The following is a 19,705-nucleotide window of genomic DNA, read 5'->3' as shown; positions in this document are numbered from 1 at the left end:
ACTTCAGAATCCAAAAGCCACTGGCTTCCATCCACCAACATCTGCCAGCTTCTCTTAGGTCCATCATGAGACATCCGTCATCTTCCAATCACAGATACCAGCAGCCTTCAAGCAAGCAAACTTGCCTTATTATCGCTCCCCAGCATCCCACTGTCAGAGGATTGCCTCCTTCCATTCACCAGTTTGCCTCCTCCAAGTGGAAGAAACCTGGGCAGTGCTGAATGTCACATCCATTGCCAGGTGTGTCCTGCTGGAATCAGAAAAGGGCTTTCCCCTGGGCCTGCCTTTATATCCACTCAGTTGCCAAGTGCTTTTGTGACATCACAAGAAACCCACAGCCAATGGCAACAGCTGGGGAGGCATCATCTTCATTGATTTGAGCCTCACAATGGTGGGTGGACCTATCAGTGATTATGCGCTTGTTTATTTGGGACATGGGTGGTGCTGTGGTATAAACCACTGAGCTTGGGCTTGCTGATTGGAAGGTAAGCGGTTCGAATCCCCGCAATGGAGTGAGCTCCCATTGCTCTGCCGCAGCTCTTGCCAAACTAGCAGTTCGAAAGCGCACCAGTGCATGTAGATAAATAGGTACCACTGCAGCAGGAAGGTAAATCGCGCTCTAGTTTCTGCCATGGTGTTCCATTGCTCCAAAAGCGGTTTAGTCATGCTGGCCACATGACCTGGAAAGCTGTCTGTGAACAAACACCAGCTTCCTCGACCCGAGGTGACATCTGTGTCACAACCCCATAGTCATCTTTGACTGGACTTAACCATCCAGGGGTCCTTTACTTTTACCTTTATGTTCAGGTATTATGAGAATTGTATTCCTGCGATATATGGAAGGCTACAGGCTTAGGGACTTGAAACTAATGTAGCAGAATAGTGACATAACAGAGTTTCCTGGGCTGCTCCCCATTCAGGAATATGCCTGTATTTCAAAAGCTAGCATGTGATGAAGGAGGTTAGCCTGCCTTTTCCACATGAAAATTTTCTACTATTTATTTATTTATTTATTCAATTTATACACTGCCCTATACCCGGAGGTCTCAGGGCGGTTCACAAACAAGACCACAACATATAAAATCAAACCAAAAACAATAACCCAATTAAAAAAAAAACTCCAAAAAGAACCACATTCTAAAAGGGCATAGGATGTCAATCAGATCACCCAAAGGCCTGGTTAAAAAGGAACATTTTTGCCTGGTGCCTAAAGGTGTATAATGAAGCTGCCAGGTGAAGTTCCCTGGGGAGAGCATTCCACAGACGGGGAGCCACTGCAGAGAAGGTCCCGTTCTCGTGTTGCCACCCTCCGGACCTCTGGAGGAGAAGGAGGAGGCACATGAAGAAGGGCCTCAGAAGATGATCTCAGGGACTGGGTAGGTTCATCCAGGAAGAAGCAGTCCTTGACGTACTGCAGTCCTGAGCTGGTATTCTGTTATTTTGCTAGATGTGTACATTTTCTCTAAAGAGCCATTCAGATGGTGAGACTGTTCCTGGTCTTGTACAATCCAGGAGAAGCTTTACTACTTGATTTTGTTGATTTATATAGATTGGCACCAGTCAGGCACAGTCGTAATGTCACATTGACCGCAGTGTAACCTGCAACCTCTGCATCAGGCAGGGAAAATGTCATTAATTTTCTTGATAGGTGACACTTCGAGAAAATGTAGTTGAGTATCCCTTGAAAAAATATTTAGCATACTCGGTGGGAGGCTGAAATCCAGCTAGTATTTTCAGAAATGCTACCTGTCCCATATGCTGTGCCAGTTTATTTACAGAATATTCCTGTAGGGTCTCAGTGTGTGGAAGAGCTGGTGGCAATTGGGAAGGAAAGGCTTAGAATTGCTAAGCCTTGGGGAGACAGGCTCTGGGACAAAGGGAGTCTGTTCCAAAGAGACAGGTTTCACTTTAACTACAGCATAGCAAACCGCACTGCTGGCTCTTAAAATGAAAAGTAGTTCTGGAACTAAACTCCAGGACCTTTGTCCAACTTTAAGTATGTATCTATTACTACTACTACTACTACTACTACTACTGTATTATTATTATTGTTACTATTATTTCTGTACCTTCCATGCCCTTAATGTGAGGACAGGATAGAAATTGACAGTAAGTAATCTATAAGACTAACATGATTATACACCAGAATATTTAAAAGGTAAAATATATAGATGTTTACATAAGAAGCTTGATGATCAAGATATGAGAATTAGATTATCTGTGTCCAAAACAAAATGCAGTGTGGATATCATAAATCTAGCAGAATGGTGAACATCTGTTACATTTTAAAACATCACATGTGAACACTTTGCCAATAGAAAATAGTTCTGGTGAAAGTTATTCTGGTCACCTTACTATTTTGGGTGTCTTGTCAAGTTGCTGGTTTTAGAGAGCAACTGTCTGATCAAACGGTTGGCAGAGCATGAGCTGGTGGCTATTATAGCAATAATATAATTCTGCAGGGACATATTAGAGGAGTGTATGTGTTTTAAAGTAGGGGGTTTTCTGTTTTTGTTTTACACTTGAACTAAGTGCGAACATAACTTCCAGTTCAGTATTTATTGAGCGCTTCACTTTGAGGGTGAGGAACTGGTGACCTTCCAGATGTATTTTGACTGTAACTCCAATCTTCCCTAGTTAGCATGGCTAATGGTCACTGATGATGGAAGTAGCAGTTCAAAAAGTTCTGGAAGGCCAGAGGTTCCCTGACCCTCAGCTTGGACTTCCCTGAGCTTAGCCCTGGATTCTGTACTCATTAGGGGTGTGTTCATGCTTCTCACAGTGCGTATGATTTGCAGAGGGAGGTTGTGCCTGCTGAAACCACAATTCAAAGTGTTGGTGCTGACCTTTAAAGCCCTAAACCAGGCACCCCCAAACTCAGCCCTCCAGCTGTTTGGGAACTACAACTCCCATCATCCCTGACCACTGGTCCTGTTAGCTAGTGATGATGGGAGTTGTAGTCCCAAAACAGCTGGAGGGCTGAGTTTGGGGGTGCCTGCCCTAAATGGCCTTGGCCCAATATAGGAGCGTCTCCACCCCCATCACTCAGCCTGGACACTGAGGTCCAGCGCCGAGGGCCTTCTGCTGGTTTCCGCACTGCGAGAGAGGGCCTTCTCGGTAGTGGCATCTGCCCTGTGGAATGCCCTCACATCAGGTGTCAAGGAAATAAACAGCTATCTGACTCTTAGAAGACATCGGAAGGCAGCCCTATTTAGGGAAGTTTTTAATGTTTGTTGTTTTATCGTGTTTTTAATATTCTGTTGGGAGCCGCCCAGAGTGGCTGGGGAAACCCAGCCAGATGGGCAGGGTATAAATTATTATTGTTGTTGTTGTTGTTATGCTAAATCTGGGGATGGTGGGAATCCACTCAGCTGCCAAGGGCTTTTGTGACATCACAAGAAACCCACAGCCAATGGCAACAGCTGGGGAGGCATCATCTTCATTACTTTGAGCCTCACAATGGCGGGGGGACCTATCAGTGATTGTGTGCTTGTTTATTTGGGACATGGGTGGTGCTGTGGTCTAAACCACTGAGCCTCTTGGGCTTGCCAATCAGAAGGTCAGCAGTCTGAATCCCCGTGATGGGGTGAGCTCCCATTGCTTTGTCCCAGCTCCTGCCAACCTAGCAGTTCGAAAGCACACCAGTGCATGTAGATAAATAGATACCATTGCAGCGGGAAGGTAAATGGTATTTTCATGCACTCTACCTTCCATCATGGTGTTTCATTGTGCCAGAAGTGGTTTAGTGATGCTGGCCACATGACCTGGAAAGCTGTCTGGAAAAAACACCAGCTCCCTTGACCTGAAAGCAAGATGAGCGCCACAACCCCACAGTCGCCTTTGACTGGACTTAACCATCCAGGGGTCCCTTACCTTTACCTTTTTTTATCTAGAGTACTTCTGTTATGGGGCAGCTATATAAATTAAGTAGGTACATGTATATGGGGAAAGTAAAATGCCACTTAGAGAAGAAACATTTTCCTTTAAGCTTGAATTGGTTTTATTCTGGATTGTTTTATTTGATGTTTTAATGTGTTGTAGAGCGCTTTGAGATTTTTTTCTTTAAGATATAAAGTTGTATAGAAATGAAACTAATAATAATAACAACCATAACAATAAGCTTCACTGGAGGAAAGAAATGGCGCCTAGACGTTCTGTTGTGGCCACCACAACCTACGTATAAGAAGCCATTTGGCGATTAGCTTAGTTTCTGTCACTGGATGGAAGGCATGGTTGGCAACAGTGGAGCAGTGCCAGCATGCCCCATTCTTACCCCCTTTCTCGAGTGGGCACTAGAACACCACTATGTGGGTGGTGTTATCCTGCACTGGCTTCAAGAAGAGGAAAATATTATTCTTTAACGGTGCTTTGAAACTGTTCAGGTTCATTGGTATTGTTTAATTTTAGAAAGCAATGCATTTTAGTAATGGAAACTTTTCCATGGAAAAAAGGACAATAGTGGGAAAATTTTTCCCATCCCAGAGTAATAAGCGCTTCAGTGGATGTGCACTGTGTTTTCCCCAAACAGTTGAATTACCACAATAAGACCCCTTAACATCTATAGTTAGAGAAAAGCGTGTTTGGGTTAAGGGGGGAAATTTCCAGGGAGCCTTGAGCCTGGATACCTCTTTGCTTTAGATATTGAGCACAGTGTGAATCCAAGAAAAACCTTGTTCCTGAGCCAGCTGTGTCCTTCCTCTCTAGATGAATCTCGTGGCAAATTGTAACCTTTGAAATGAGGTATGTTACCCAGAGGAAAAGGGAAGGCTACGGAGAGAAATTAAGTGAGGTAGAGCACGACTCTGTTTGCTGGGGCCAAGCCAAGTAGAAAAGTGGATGCATGTCAGAAGTGATTAAAGAATTCTTCACTGTAACAGCACAGCCCCTTGTATAATGGTGACGGAATGAAGGGAGCCTAATAAGAAAAAGGAAAAAAATACAGGTTTGGACTGAGCATCATTATGCATTAATCAGCTCTAAATCATGGATTAAATTGTTCTTTAAAAAATCGAAAACATTTCTCCCTTAATAATTTTAAATACAATGTTTTCATCCAAAATAAATTATTATTATTATTATTATTATTATTATTATTATTATTATTATACCACCCTATACCTGGGGGTCTCAGGGCAGTTCATGGGGCGGGGTGGGGGAGAGTTGTCACTCTAGTTTTTTGCTATTGTGTGACAATGGAACAAATGAAAATGGCAATTTTTTGGGGGGGGGTAGAATCTCAATAAGTGAATTATTTGTTTATAATTGCTTCCTTCTCCTCAATATTTGGACTAAGAGAGCACCTGGAGAATAAGGCTAATATATATTGGGCACCTAGTATATTGGGCTTTGTACCTACTCAGACACTGAGTTTTCACAGCATGCTTCCTTACTGCAGGGAGTGCTATTATAACAACATAAATGGGATTGATCACATGGATGTCTCTAACCAAGCTGGTATTTTTCTTCTTTGGTGATCACTTGTAGCCGACTAAGATTGTCTTCCATAAACATGGTTTTAACAATGAGTCTGTAAGTGACTGTGGAGGCCAATTCTGGACCCACACGTCCTTCCACAGTGGAGACATTGGTTTCCGGGCAGGAGTTGATCACGATGAGGGTTTGCCAAACATGCCTTCCTCTTAGCGTGTTTCTCCCTTACATCTTGAGTTCAAGTGTCTTCAAGACCCATGACACCTTTGGTCAAGGCTGTTTGCCAGTTGTAGCATTCGCAAGCCAGTGTTTCCCAGTTGTCAGTGCTTATACTACATTTTTTGAGTTTGAGTGTCTTCAAAGTCCATGACACCTTTGGTAAAGGCTGTTCTCCAATTGGAGCACTCGCAGGCTAGTGTTTCCCAGTTGTCAGTGTTTATACTACATTATTTTAGATTTGCCTTGAGAGAGTCTTTAAACCTCTTCTGTTGACCACCAGCATTATGCTTTCCATTTTTAAGTTTGGAATACTGTAGAGTAGTTGCTTTGGAAGACGATAATTGGGCATCTGCACAACATGACCAGTCCAACGAAGTTGATGTTGAAGAATCATTGCTTTGACACTGGTGATCTTTGCTTCTTCCGGTACACTCACATTAGTTTGCCTGTCTTGCCAAGTGACATGTAAAATTTTTTGGAGACACCGTTGATGGAATCTTTTGAGGAGTTGGAGATTGCATTTATAAGTGGTCCATGTTTCACAAGCATACAGCAAAGTTGGTAGTGCAATAGCTTTGTAAAGAAGCATTTTGGTTTCCCTGCAAACGTCCTCTAACACTCTGCACTTCAATTGGGAGAAAGCCGCACTCGCATAGCTCATGCAATGCTGGATTTGGTACCTCCTTTCTGGCAGTGTTTCTATTGGATGGTTTAGACCCACATGATTGGCCATGCCCTTTGGCTTGCAATATTTGTCGCTTCCTACATCGCTCGAACTTTGGGATTCAACAGGGGGTCATAACTGCTCTGTGGAACTGCACTTACTATAAAAAAGTAATATCTTTTAACAGGTAGCTATTGCATGCAAGCATTTACCACATCGACAAGGCTTTATTGAATAATTTTACATGATAATTCTAATCAGGAATGCTTTTATGCACATGGGAACTTATTGCACACTCAGCATTGAATGTTTGCATTCTGCTTGGAAGCTCTGCTTAACTGGGATTTAAAATACTACAGGAAGTGCCGTTAGGAGGTACATTCCTGAAGAACTCAATTACTAAATTTGCAAGCTATTTAAGAAAATAAATCGGGTCTGGCAAAGGGCTTATAAACCTCCTGCAGCTCCATTTGTTATATATGGGAGAAGAGAGGAACCCATTCTGAAGGATTTGGGGGAGGGGGAGAGACTCATGTCACAAACCTAAAATTCTGCTTGTTGGATTAACTTCAGTTTAAAGCCAGGGGTCAGCAAACCTTTTCAGCAGGGGGCCAGTCCACTGTCCCTCAGACCTTGTGGGGAGCCAGACTATATTTTGAAGAAAAAAATGAATATCTGACTTTTAGATGGCCCTCTGCCTGGTTCCCTGCAACCTCACTTCTTGCAATGAAGGAACCGCCAGAAGGCCCTCGGAGCTGGACCTCAGTGTCCGGGCTGAATGATGTGGGTGGAGACGCTCCTTCAGGTATACAGGGCCGAGGCCGTTTATGGCTTTAAAAGTCAGCACCAGCATTTTGAAATGTGCTCAGAAACGCACTGGGAGCCAATGTAGGTCTTTCAGGACAGGTGTTGTATGGTCTCGGCGGCCATTCCCAGTCACCAGTTTAGCTGCCACATTCTGGATTAGTTGTAGTTTCCAAGTCACCTTCAAAGGTAGCCCCACGTAGAGCGCATTGCAGTAGTCTTATTGAAGTCTTCTAATGATAATGTTTATATTTAAAAGATCTTAACAATAATGAGCATATTAAAGGGTTTTTTTAAACAAAATGTGGTGACAGCTTCTGATATGCTTTATTTTTGTTTTAAAAGAGCCCTTGGTGCTACAGCCAATAGCAAATAAACACAGCATCCCCTGAAATGCAATTGGGCATGTCGGATTGCCCTGCTGTGGTTTTGGGTCCCTCGCCACATCGAACGAACACAGATGCCTAGATGTTCTGTAGCTCCATTATTTAAGAACTAAGATATTTAAGAACCGTGACAACTTAAGTCCTCACAAGCTCATGGTGGCGTCGTAAGTTCCAGCAGCTTTTGAAGCATTTGCTTGTTTATTAAATTTAAATCAACAAGGGCAGCTTTCACATGGAAATTAAACAAACAAATAATAATTTATTTCAATTTGAATCCTGCCTTTATCTGCCATAATCCCAGGGCAGGTTATGAGACAAACCAAACATCATGACAATAAAATTTGAACATGAGATTTTAAAAAATCCAATAACCAATTAAAAATTGGCTGATAGAGCAATGTGTCAATTCAGAGCTGGTTCACCATATCAATCTCCCATGGGCAAAAGCTATGTCCTCAATTGGCACAGGATCAGTACCAGTTGCATCTCGTGAGGATAGTGTATTCCCGAAGCATGTTGCCACCACAGAGAAGAAGACTGTCAGTAATGTCTACACTGACTGCCTGGGACGCAGGTTGCACTGTGCTCTAAACCACAGAGCCTCCTGGGCTTGCCGATCAGAAGGTCAGTGGTTCAAATCCCCATGACGGGGTGAGCTCCCATTGCTCTGTCCCAGCTCCTGCCTACCCAGCAGTTCGAAAGCACACCAGTGCAAGTAGATAAATAGTTATCGCTGTGGCGGGAAGGTAAACTGTGTTTCCGTGCGCTCTGGTTTCCATTACAGTGTTCCATTGTGCCAGAAGCGGTTTAGTCCTGCTAGCCACACAACCCAGAAAGCTGTCTGTGGACAAACACCGGCTCCCTCAGCCTGAAAGCGAGATGAGCACCGCAACCCCATAGTCGCCTTTGACTGGACTTAACTGTCCCAGGGTCCTTTACCTTTACCTTACACTAACTGCCAGTGTGAGAGGCTCTCTATGGTTTCAGATAGGGACCGTTCCCAGCCCTACCTTGCAACTTGGACCTGCTGCATGCAAAACAGTTGCTATACCACTGCAGTATGGCCTTCCCCTAAGAATTGTACCTGACTTTGTTGTGTGGCAGGTATAAATCTATCAGGTTCTGCTTGATGAGGATGATTTATGTTTTTCAATTTTATACATTCCAATAATTTGACAATAATTTTAACATTTCAAAACTTGACTTCCTTCCCCCTCTTTCTGCAGTTCCTTAAATTTATTTTTTATATTTTCTGCATATTCCACATTAACTTAACATACTCATGTATTCATCTACTTTAAATATATGCTCTTATAAAACTGCAGGTTATTACAGCAATCCTGCCAATGTTATCTGTTTACAGTTTATTTGTAAATATTCAATAAACCATTTCCATTCTTTTAGAAAAAGTTTATTTTGATTTCTTATTTTTCCGGTAAGTTTCGCCATTTCTGTGTATTCCACAAGTTTTTGTATCCATTCTTCTTTTGTTGGGGCCTCTTCTTTCTGTTTTTGGCAAGTAACATTCTTGCTGCTGTAGTCACATACATGAATAAATTTCTCCACAGTTTGGGTAGTTCTGTCCCTATAATTCCCAAAAGGAACGCTTCTGAGTTGTTGTTTTTCAAATATTATTTTAAGCATATTTTTCAATTCATTATATATCATTTCCCAGTAAGCTTTAACCTTGCTACAAGACCACCACTGCTGTTGGTGGTCTTGTGGTTGATAGATAGCCAGCTTCCTGCATTTCCCTGAAGGAAGGAGGCACAATTGTCCCTTTCCCATGTTTCACTGAAACAGAGTGTGAGGTTCATGTCTGCATTTGCTGTGGCTACGTCTTGTAGGAAGGTCGCCTAAGAAAATGACTTGACTTATATGTGGTGGACTTGTAAACGGGTAAAAAGAGAATTGGGAAATGATCCATAATGAATTGAAAATAAGTTTAAAACTATTTTTCCAAAAAACAAAACAAAACCCAGAGTCTTTTTTGTTGGGGATAATTCAGATGGAAATTCCCAGGTGTCAAAAAAGGTTCTTTATGAATGCCACTACTGTGGCCCGTCTTTTGTTAGCCCAAAAATGGAAAATGAGAGAAGTCCCAACCAAAGAAGAATGGCAACTTAAACTGATGGAATATGCGCAGCTTGCGGATTTAACATATAGAATAAGAGAACAAGAAGAACATATGTTTAAAGAAGATTGGAAAATGTTTATTGAATATATGGGGGGAAATTGTGTATATTTGAAAACGTGGGCAGCATTAAGATAAAATCAGCAGTGTAAACAAGTTTTGATAGATGTAATAATGGAATACTGAATGGTTTAGTTTATGTAAAATATGCAGGGATTTATGATATACACAATGAGCCATGGAAAGAGATAAAGGGAAGTGATTGACATTTTAAGGTTGTTTAAATGAATCTTTTAAATTGTAAGAAAATTTAATAATTATAATATAATATAATAATATAATAATAACACACACACAGTTGTTTCCTATACCTCCCTGACTCTCCACGATTTCATATGGAGATGCCAGGGATTGAACCCAGGACCTGTTGAATGCTGAGCAGATGCTCTGCCACTGAGCCATGGCACCTCTCCAGTACAATTGGCCCAGTGGCGAGACCTTGAGAAGAGACTTCCTTCCAGAACATAATTCGGGCTCTTTTAGAAAACCTGAATCACTTCCTACACCATGTATTCCTCAACAATTATGGGCTTAGTTGACCTGTGGTGTCTCATACCACCCCATGATCTGATTTCACCCTTACTGAAAGGAATGAGAAGGTGAAACTACCAAACACCTAAGATAACTGGGGTCAATTCTGTCCTCAGTGACTTCTGAAAACAGAGTACGGAAAATAACTTTGCAATTTCCCTGATCATAAATTACATTTTCTATGGTTATATTTCAAGAGCACTGGAGTTAGGTTTTTTTCTGTTTTAGTAATTTCCCACCATAAATTCTTTTGTGTGCTGCCAAGGGTCTGTTGGAGCTCAGGGGTGAAATAGGGGGTCAATTCTGTTTCTACTTGGCTTTATTTTGACACAAGAGTTAGCAGACTTAGAGCACCTATTTTCTAATTTGTAATACTCATTTAAGAAACTAAAAGAAAAGCGTTTTTAGGCCTTGAAGTACATAGGACCTCTTTCATTATTTACTATCATCCCAGAATTTCGCCAAGGCATTGTTTTTTGTTATGATATGAGCATAATAAACATTTCACTTAAGCATCTCCTCTGTTTTCTTCTTCAGGCTTCCTGATAGACTCACGAGAAACTTCAGTTAACTTTACGGAATCCAGTGTACACCAACATTAGACTATGTTTTTGGAATGCAGTAACAAAGAAACCTTTTAAAAAAATTATGTTGGAACTGGAGTCATTTTTGAAATCAATCATAGATTGATTTCCAAGCTAGGAGTGGCCTAGCAGAGTGATATTGCAAAAAAATAAAAAAATAAAAAAGTGTGGGAGTGATAATGAAGTTTTGATTTTAAAGTTAATTTGTGGGGGTTAATTTAAATGAGAATTGTGTCCTGAAGTCTTCTTAGTGTCACATCTAAGCCTAGAAGCATGTAAAAACCAATAGCTAAGGACACCCCACCTGAAAAAAAGTTTTCTGCAAGGGGTACCCAAACCTTTTTCAAAGAGGGCCAGATATGATGAAGTTAACATGCGGGAGGGCCCACCAAAGTTGTTGAGCTTTTAGGATTTTTATTTTTTTTTACAATTTTACCCCAGAGATTTTGACCCAGGACATATACTGCCATGGGGGCCAGATTAAATTGACCGGCGGCTGGATTAGGCCCTCAAAATGGACTTTGGACATGCCTGGCTAAGGAGATAGTGCCTGAAAACATGTACAGAATTCCCCAAACTCCAGCATATCTGGAATTTGTGGCAGAAAATAAATCAGTAGGAAAATCATTTTAAACATCAGAAACACCTGCTCTTTTAAGCACGATCTTCATAGTTCCATAAGGTAATTTCTGCAGGAGTGAGGTTTTTAACTCACCTTTCCCATTGGCGGTGATTTTTCGTTGCCTGTTGAGGTAAAATAAATTGCAGGTTTCTGTAAGTAACAGAGGAAGCCTTGGGGGCATAGTCTGAGCAAAGCAGGAAGGAGGAATCTTGTGAAGTCTTGAGTAGTATTTCTGTTCTTGTCATTGTACAAGGCAGATGAAAGTCAATTTGTCAGAAGTAATTTATAACTTGTATTTTCCGAAAAGGACACTTCTTTCAGAGCACACAGCCAGCGGTGATGCTATATCTTAGATGCTTAGACATTCGTTTCACCTGTCTCTGCTGCGAAGCATAAATTATATGCTTCCTTCATTACTCGTTTTGAATTTTTGAGTGCATTTGAAGCAGGTGTTACTGTCTGAGAGAGGCAGAGGCACAATTGCAAATTGGAGAACAGCCATATTGGCTTCCATCTTGAATTTCAGATGCAGCTCAATTGTTCATCGCTTAGGTAAAGTGAAATTTATATTCAGTATTACAGAATATATAAAATTCTGCCCATTAAACTAACTTCATTCTTTTGGCCTGCAAACGAGAAAAATCTGCCTTTCTATGTGAGATGAGATAAGGACAAAAAAATCACGGGTCTGAGTTGTGAGGCTGCTGTCTTAAGCAGATTTGCTTAGGATATAATTCCACAGAAATCTGTGAATTTGCCTTTAAAAGGGGAATGAGATTAAAAGATAACCATATTTCCTGGAATTGAGTTGGTATTCTCATTCTTTTCCTGTGTTAAAGTCCGTGTAGGCTATGTAAGTACACCTCAAAAGTATTCATATTCCGCAATAGATTGTCCTACGGCTATGTATGAGAAGGCCACTTACTGCCTTGTAGCAGCTCTTACTAAAGCAGCTAGTAATAGCTTTGGACCATAAACATTAAATAGAAGCTAAAATTGCTATAATCAAAAACTGCAGGTAATTAAGAGAATCCTCATCCAGCCACCACAAGAAAACCAACTACAAGTTTGGTGGCCATAGATCTGAATGTTCTTTAGATGGTGTTTTGTGCACCTTGGGAAAACATTTATGCACACCAACACCAGGTTTCACTTAAAATCCATTCCTCGACTGTAGCCAGAAGCAATTCCATGCTGCCTGAAATAATGTATTCCAGATATCTAAAATGGGAAGGAATTATCTTCCTTTTGACAACTGCATTTTTCATTTGATTTGGCTTTTGACTGCATGCTAAAATACTTTCTCCTTAGACAAACCATCTCTTATGAAAAAGGCTGTAATATTTCCTCTTACTTTTTGAAAGTGTATGACTTAGTTATGAAGCTTATTATTAGGGCTCTGGTGGTTTAGGGTTGCTTTGGTTGAGTTGATGCAATACTTTATGTTGGCATTCTTTATAATTACTAATGAATTGGTATATAATAACTGTTGTGTGAAACTGAGCTGGTTCACAGATGCACACCCATCACTGCTGAGTTACTGTGTTAATAATAATAATAATAATAATAATAATAATAATAATAATAATAATAATAATAATAATTTATTTATACCCCGTTCATCTGGCTGGGTTTCCCCAGTCACTCTGGGCGGCTCCCAACAGAATATTAAAAACATGATAAAACATCAAACACTAAAATGTTCCCTAAACAGGGCTGTCTTTAGATGTCTTCTAAAAGTCAGATAGTTGTTTATCTCTTTGGCATCTGATGGGAGGGTGTTCCACAGGGTGGGTGCCATTACCAAGAAGGCCCTCTGCCTTGTTCCCTGTAACCTCACTTCTCGCAGGGAGAGAACCACCAGAAGGCCCTCGGAACTGGACCTCAGTGTATAGCCGTTGGTGATTCTGTCAGTTTGCATTTCTTAGTACAGACAGTATATTGATCTGATGTGTAGAGATTGTTCCTATTCTAGTTAATTCAAGAGTGTTCTGCAAGCTTCTGGAGGCTTCTCTGTGTGAAAGAAACAAGCAGAAGGTTCATGATGTTTGGATTATACCTTCAGAGAAGCTGAGTACAGCTGGCTGAAACTGGTCCTGTTATCTCTTTCTGTCAAGGTCATGCTGACTACAATAAAAAGGAGGAGCCTGGGTTTCACTTTCTTCCTATCTCTCTTTCATTCTGGGGTGGTGTTCTGTACATAGTATGCTTAGTGTTGAGGTTTTAGTCTTATTATAAATTATTGTAAGTTTAAGTTAAGTCTGCTGCAACTGGATTTCTTATGGACAGTGCCAATCCTGAATGTATTGGATTTGTGACAATTATGCTCATTTGCCTTCAGTTGCAGTAAAGCTCTGTTGGATGAAATATTAATTGCCTCTGGTCTATTGTTTGGGAATTCTGCAATGTGTTTAAGTGTTTACTCTACTCACTATACATCAGAATTCTGCTCTGGATCAATACTGAGTAGAATTTCATAACAAATTTGGCATTCCTTTTTTTAGAAAGCTTTCATAAGAGCAACAAGTGTAGGATTGAATCCAGAGAAAGTTAAATATTCTTTAGTCCAGAGGTAAAGGTAAAAGTAAAGGGACAGGGACCCCTGACCTTTAGGTCCAGTTGTGGATGACTCTGGGGTTGCGGCGCTCATCTCGCTTTACTGGCTGGGAGAGCTGGTGTTTGTCCACAGCCAGCTGGTCATGTGGCCAGCATGACAAAGCCGCTTCTGGCGAACCAGAGCAGCACACGGAAACGCCGTTTACCTTTCTGCCAGAGTGGTACCTATTTATCTACTTGCACTTTGACATGCTTTCGAACTGCTAGGTTGGCAGGAGCAGGGACTGAGCAACGGGAGCTCACCCCATCGCGGGAATTCGAACCACTGACCTTCTGATTGGCAAGCCCTAGGCTCTGTGGTTTAGACAGGGGTAGACAACCTAATGCCCATGGGCCATAAGCGGTTCACAGGCATCGTTTAACTGGTCCACGAGCCGCCCCCGAACCGAGCCGGCTGTTTGGCGAATCCCCGTGCGCTGTGCTAAACCGGCACAGCACGGTACGGGGACTCTCTTCTTAAATCTTAAATCAGCAGATCTAAGACTGTGTATGCCTTACCACCGCTTCCCCTCCCCCCAAATATATTATTTTCAGTCCTGCCTTTGGGGCTGTGTTGTGATAGTAGCATTGAGGGACTATTGCAGAGCACTTTGGCAGTTAGCCTCTGTGTCTGCCTTATGGTTTGTTTTTTTAATCTGTTGAGAGATGCCATCAGGTGATTTGGTGTGACGTGTCATCAATATCTTGATGACACCCTGTTCTATCTTTCATCTCGAATCATGGGAGGAAGTTCAGATGCTGGACCATTGCCTGGAGGTGGTAATGGGATGGATGCAGATTGAAAAATGGAAGCTGAATTCCGTCGAAAAAGTGGCGCCGATATTTTATGTTTCATCTGCAGTTTTATATAGTAATGTTACCCACCATAGGACCATTGTTGAAGGGTTGAGTAAACATATAAATATACTGCCAGTGGGAACACTGGTGTGGGGAGGGGGGCTCTTTAGTGGTTGTGCCCACCTTCTCTGTGGATGGAGAGGCATCTCTTCCCAATCCTAACCCCTTTCAGAAGATCTAGGTACAGTATTAGAATTGCTGTGTTGGTCATGCCAACATTGTTCCCTTTATTTCAACAGAGCTATAAAGGATAATGACCCTCCTTTAGATCTGACTGATTGTCTTGGTTCTGAAAAACAGAATGCATTTCCTTCTATTTTTATACTGATCTGCAAACTATGATTATTTGCACATCAAAATTGAAGCATGTTTATTTTGAAATAGGACTGTTTGATCTCCATGGGATTTGCCTCCAAGCCAAAATGGTTACAATGATAGCCTTTCACAGTGGGCTCATCAGAGCTGGATACCTCTAACCACAATATGTTGTGTGGGAAAAGAATTGCGCCCATACCCACCCAGACTTTTGTGTAGAATGCAAATATTTTACATCCATATAAAACTTGGCTCAGTTGAAGTACTTTTCATAGCTGTTGCATGCCATGCCACCCTCCATATCAGCCCAATGTGTGTGTGTGTGTGTGTGTACACACACACACAGAGAGAGAGAGAGAGAGAGAGAGAGAGAGAGAGAGAGAGAGAGAGAGAGAGAAATTAACACAGTGGCACCTCGGGTTACATACGCTTCAGGTTACAGATGCTTCAGGTTAAAGACACTTCGGGTTACAGACTCCACTAACCCAGAAATAGTACCTCGGTTAAATAACTTTGCTTCAGGATGAGAACAGAAATCACGTGGCATGGCGGCAGCAGGAGGTCCCATTAGCTAAAGTGGTACCTCAGGTTAAGAATAGTTTCAGGTTAAGAATGGACCTCCAGAACGAATTAAGTTCTTAACCCAAGGTACCACTGTACACTCAAATGGGCAATGGTAACTCAATTGTTTCTCTCAAGGGGTTGACAGCTACATTGTTCCCTGAAAACAGGGCTGGAAAACCAGTGGTTCTTCAGTTGTTCTTGGACTCCCAGCAACCAACATCACTGGCCTTTGTTCATGTTGGCGGGGGCTGATGGGAGTTGGGAGTCCAACAACATCTAGATGGCCACAGGTTCCCCACCCTGTCCCCGAAAGGTTTTTGTGAACGTCATATAATTCCATTTTCACTTGGCAGTTGCCTTTTTTCACACTTTCACGGGCTGGGTAGAGAGGGTGGGAGCAGAATCAGGTTGGCAAGCCTAACAACTCTAACTATGGCAAGCCTGATAGGCAAAAGTTGCTTTGTGCAAGGATATTTTGGCAATGGGTGTATTTTCACAAAACGTTTAGTCCAAGGTTCTTGGTTTAGTAAACCATACTGTGCCTGCAGCCCAGTTGCTCCCCCTTTGCTTCCCCTTTTGCATACATGGGAAAACAAACCAGGATGGGGGTAGCTTAGTGTTAGGTGTGAACCTGAGATTGTGATTTCTTTCACCAGGAAAGACGGGGGGGGGGTGAGCAGGTGTGGAGGACTCCCTAGTCCTAAATGGGGTAACTGTGCCCCTGAAGGACCAGGTGCACAGCCTGGGAGTCATTCTGGACTCACAGCTGTCCATGGAAGGGCAGGTCAGTTCTGTGCCCAGGGCAGCTGTCTACTAGCACCATCTGGTATGCAGGCTGAGACCCTCTGCCTGTGAACAGTCTCACTAGAGTGGTGCATGCTCTGGCTATCTCCCGCTTGGACAACTGCACTGCGCTCTATGTGAGGCTACCTTTGAAGGTGACCTGGAAACTACAACTAATCCAGAATGCAGCAGCCAGACTGGTGACTGGGAGTGGCCGCTGAGACCATATAACACCGGTCCTGAAAGACCTACATTGGCTCCCAGTACGTTTCCGAGCACAATTCAAAGTGTTGGTGCTGACCTTTAAAGCCCTAAATGGCCTTGGCCCAGTATACCTGAAGGAGCGTCTCCACCCCCATCGTTCAGCCCAGACACCAAGGTCCAGATCTGAGGGCCTTCTGGTGGTTCCCTCACTGCGAGAAATGAGGTTACAGGGAACAAGGCAGAGGGCCTTCTCTGTTGTGGTGCCAATCCTGTGGAACGCCCTCCCACTAGATGTCAAGGAAATAAACAACTACAGTCATGCCTCAAGTTGAATGTGCTTCGGGTTGAGCGTGTTTGAGTTGCGCTCCTCAGCAAGCCAGAAGTAACGGAGCACATTACTTCTGGGTTTTGCCACTCGCACATGCGCAGACGCTCAAAATGATGTCACGCGCAGTTACCAAATGCGACCCGCAGACGCCCTGTCGCGTCTTGCGTGCCGTTCGGGATGCAAATGGGGCTCCGGAATTGATCCCGTTCGCATTCCGAGGTAGCACTGTACTTGACTTTTAGAAGACATCTGAAGGCAGCCCTGTTTAGGGAAGTTTTTAATGTTTGATGTTTTATTGTGTTTTTAATATTCTGTTGGGAGCTGCCCAGAGTGGCTGGTGAAACCCAGTCAGATGGGCAGGGTATAAGTAATAAAATCATAACAACAACAACAACAGATTGGCTACCTGTTAGTTTATTTATTTCATTGTACACACGAGCTTCAAAATGAAAGTTTTAGTGTGTTTTTGTTTTTGTGTGAGAGAGATGTACATCCCTTTGGCCTTGGGAATCATTACGCCACCAGGGACACGGAGCGGGCATTTGCCACAGTGCAACAAGATTGGCTTGTGGTTCCTGAAACTCTGACAGCCCTTCTGAGTTTGTTTGTTTAAAAAGGAAGAAAACCAGGTAGGTAACCAAGATAACAAAATAATTATATAAGTGCAATGACAACTTCAAAAAAAAAATGCTCTGGGAATTTCTTCCTGAGCTTATATAGTATATGGAGAATTTTTGCATTTTGTTTAGATCAAATATAACCAGGGTGGAAGTGTTGATTCTTTTATTACAGTTGCAGTTTTTGAGGGAGAACAAATTTTGCAAATGCTTTCTAGTGCTGTATAACCAATAATTGAGAGGAAAAGGCCACCTGCACGAATATTTCTCTTTGTTTTCTTATGTTCAGTTGGGCAGGATTTATGCTTGATTAAGTTACTGTCTTTTATCATAATTAAAGAAAAATGTTGTGGAGAATGAACTAAAAACACTGCTCAATGAAAAACAGATTGTCAGAGCTGAAGTGAAACAAAAGGTACCCTGTCACACATGTTGCCTCCTTTTTCCTGAATAATTACCAGTCAGAAAGATTTATCTGCTGTGAGAATGAATCAACTCTGTTTTAACCATGGGAATAAAAAAAGGAGAGAAAGTATATTTAACATTTCCCCCCAGAAATGATGCTGTAAAGTTTGGCTGGGATGGTAGGAAAAGGAACCCCAGAAACAGGGACTTTTAAAATCCATATTTTTAAACAGTCTCACTTATTTCTACCAATTCTGCCCCCACCGCCAAGAGAAGATTGGTTGATTTCAACTGAATTTAAGTGTATGATTGTGTACACATTGCTGTTGACTTATGAAAGAGTTAAGTTCTCCTTGTGGTGCCTCGTAGTCTCTCTTTCTAAACGGCGTAGCGAGATTTCCTCCTTGAAATATGTATGCTTCTATCAGACTTAATTCCACAGTCCTCTCTGTTCGTAACTAGCTGCAGTTACCCACAAAGAGCAATAAGCTGTATGAAAATTGTAGAGTAATGCCTTAAGTTAAATGAAGTGGGCAAAACTCGCATTTTGGGTCTCGCTTTTCCCTCCAACCCTTTTTGTTTTTAGCTAATTTCTGCCAAGTTTGAGGTGGACCCATCTTAGGCTCGCCATAAGAGGAAACTTGGCAACACACGTCAATAAATTATTTGGCATTTTTAACGTGTTTATAGTTTAATTTAAAGTTGGTTCCACACACCATGTTAGGCGGGTGTCAAGTGGTTCTGCCTCCCAGTATTTAGCAGCACTAGTCTTGTGATTCAAGTTGTGTACTGAGGTCACCAAGCCACCCCCAAATAAAACACAATTGACACATGAATTTTGTTTAAGGTTTTTGGCATAATTTTGGCCACAACTTTATTAAAACACCAGAAATGTGAGTGGTTGCTTAGGCATTGGTTGAGACTATCTGTCCCCGCGTGGGGACAGACTGACATTCGCATGCCTGCAAAGTCAGAAAGGGAAGACATTTTGGGGAGAGAGACGGAGCTGGGAACCATGCCCTCACCTCTCCCCAAATGCTCCCAGGGGCTCTTGCTTGGCCCTAGCCCCTTGACAGGGGTTCAGACAAAAGCATGGCGAGCCCCTGGATTCCTTTAATGGAATACCCTTGCAGCAGCAGCATTTTGGAGGGGCAGGCACAGCCAGTCCGTACCCCTCCACCAACCAATTCATATAACCAATGCCTAACTGCAACCTTACGAGTTGTGACAATTTGCTACACTAGGCAAAAACCAAATGGCACCAGCCAATCAGCCAAATGGAAAAATTCCTACCAGGCCCCAAAAGCAGACGGCCCCATGACAGGCATAGCAAGGTCAAGCGAACAACCCTGAAAATAGGGAGGGTGGGCGGGTGATCCGATGCGTGCAGCGAAAAGAGGAAGCTCAACACTGTGCTCAGGGCATATAAAGGCTATGGCTGTCAATCACAAAATGGCAACATCTAAAACTCCTCAGCAACAAGAAGAACTCAATTAAAATGGTGGCCAACACTCTTTTCCCGCCCAGCAACAGTGGGGTGTCTTGTTAGCCCCCACCGCAACACGTGCTCTCCATGAAGGAGAACACGCTGTGTGGCACATC

At 42.4% G+C, this 19,705-nt stretch overlaps 1 protein-coding gene and 1 long non-coding RNA gene across 2 annotated transcripts in view; both read left to right on the top strand.

Moving 5' to 3' along the window:
- ROR2 (receptor tyrosine kinase like orphan receptor 2) overlaps positions 1-19,705 on the top strand; it is a 158,005-nt gene that overhangs the window by 34,175 nt on the left and 104,125 nt on the right. The window lies entirely within an intron of this gene.
- On the top strand, positions 382-5,081 carry LOC309380703. The gene is made up of 2 exons (XR_014173053.1): positions 382-485; positions 4,705-5,081. It is a non-coding gene; the product is annotated as an uncharacterized lncRNA (long non-coding RNA).

Source organism: Podarcis melisellensis (genome assembly GCF_964234715.1).
Source record: "Podarcis melisellensis genome assembly, chromosome: 11".
NCBI classification, from domain to species: domain Eukaryota; kingdom Metazoa; phylum Chordata; class Lepidosauria; order Squamata; family Lacertidae; genus Podarcis; species Podarcis melisellensis.
Note: the sequence above shows the minus strand (reverse complement) of the source record. Positions and strands in the feature narration are given on the sequence as shown.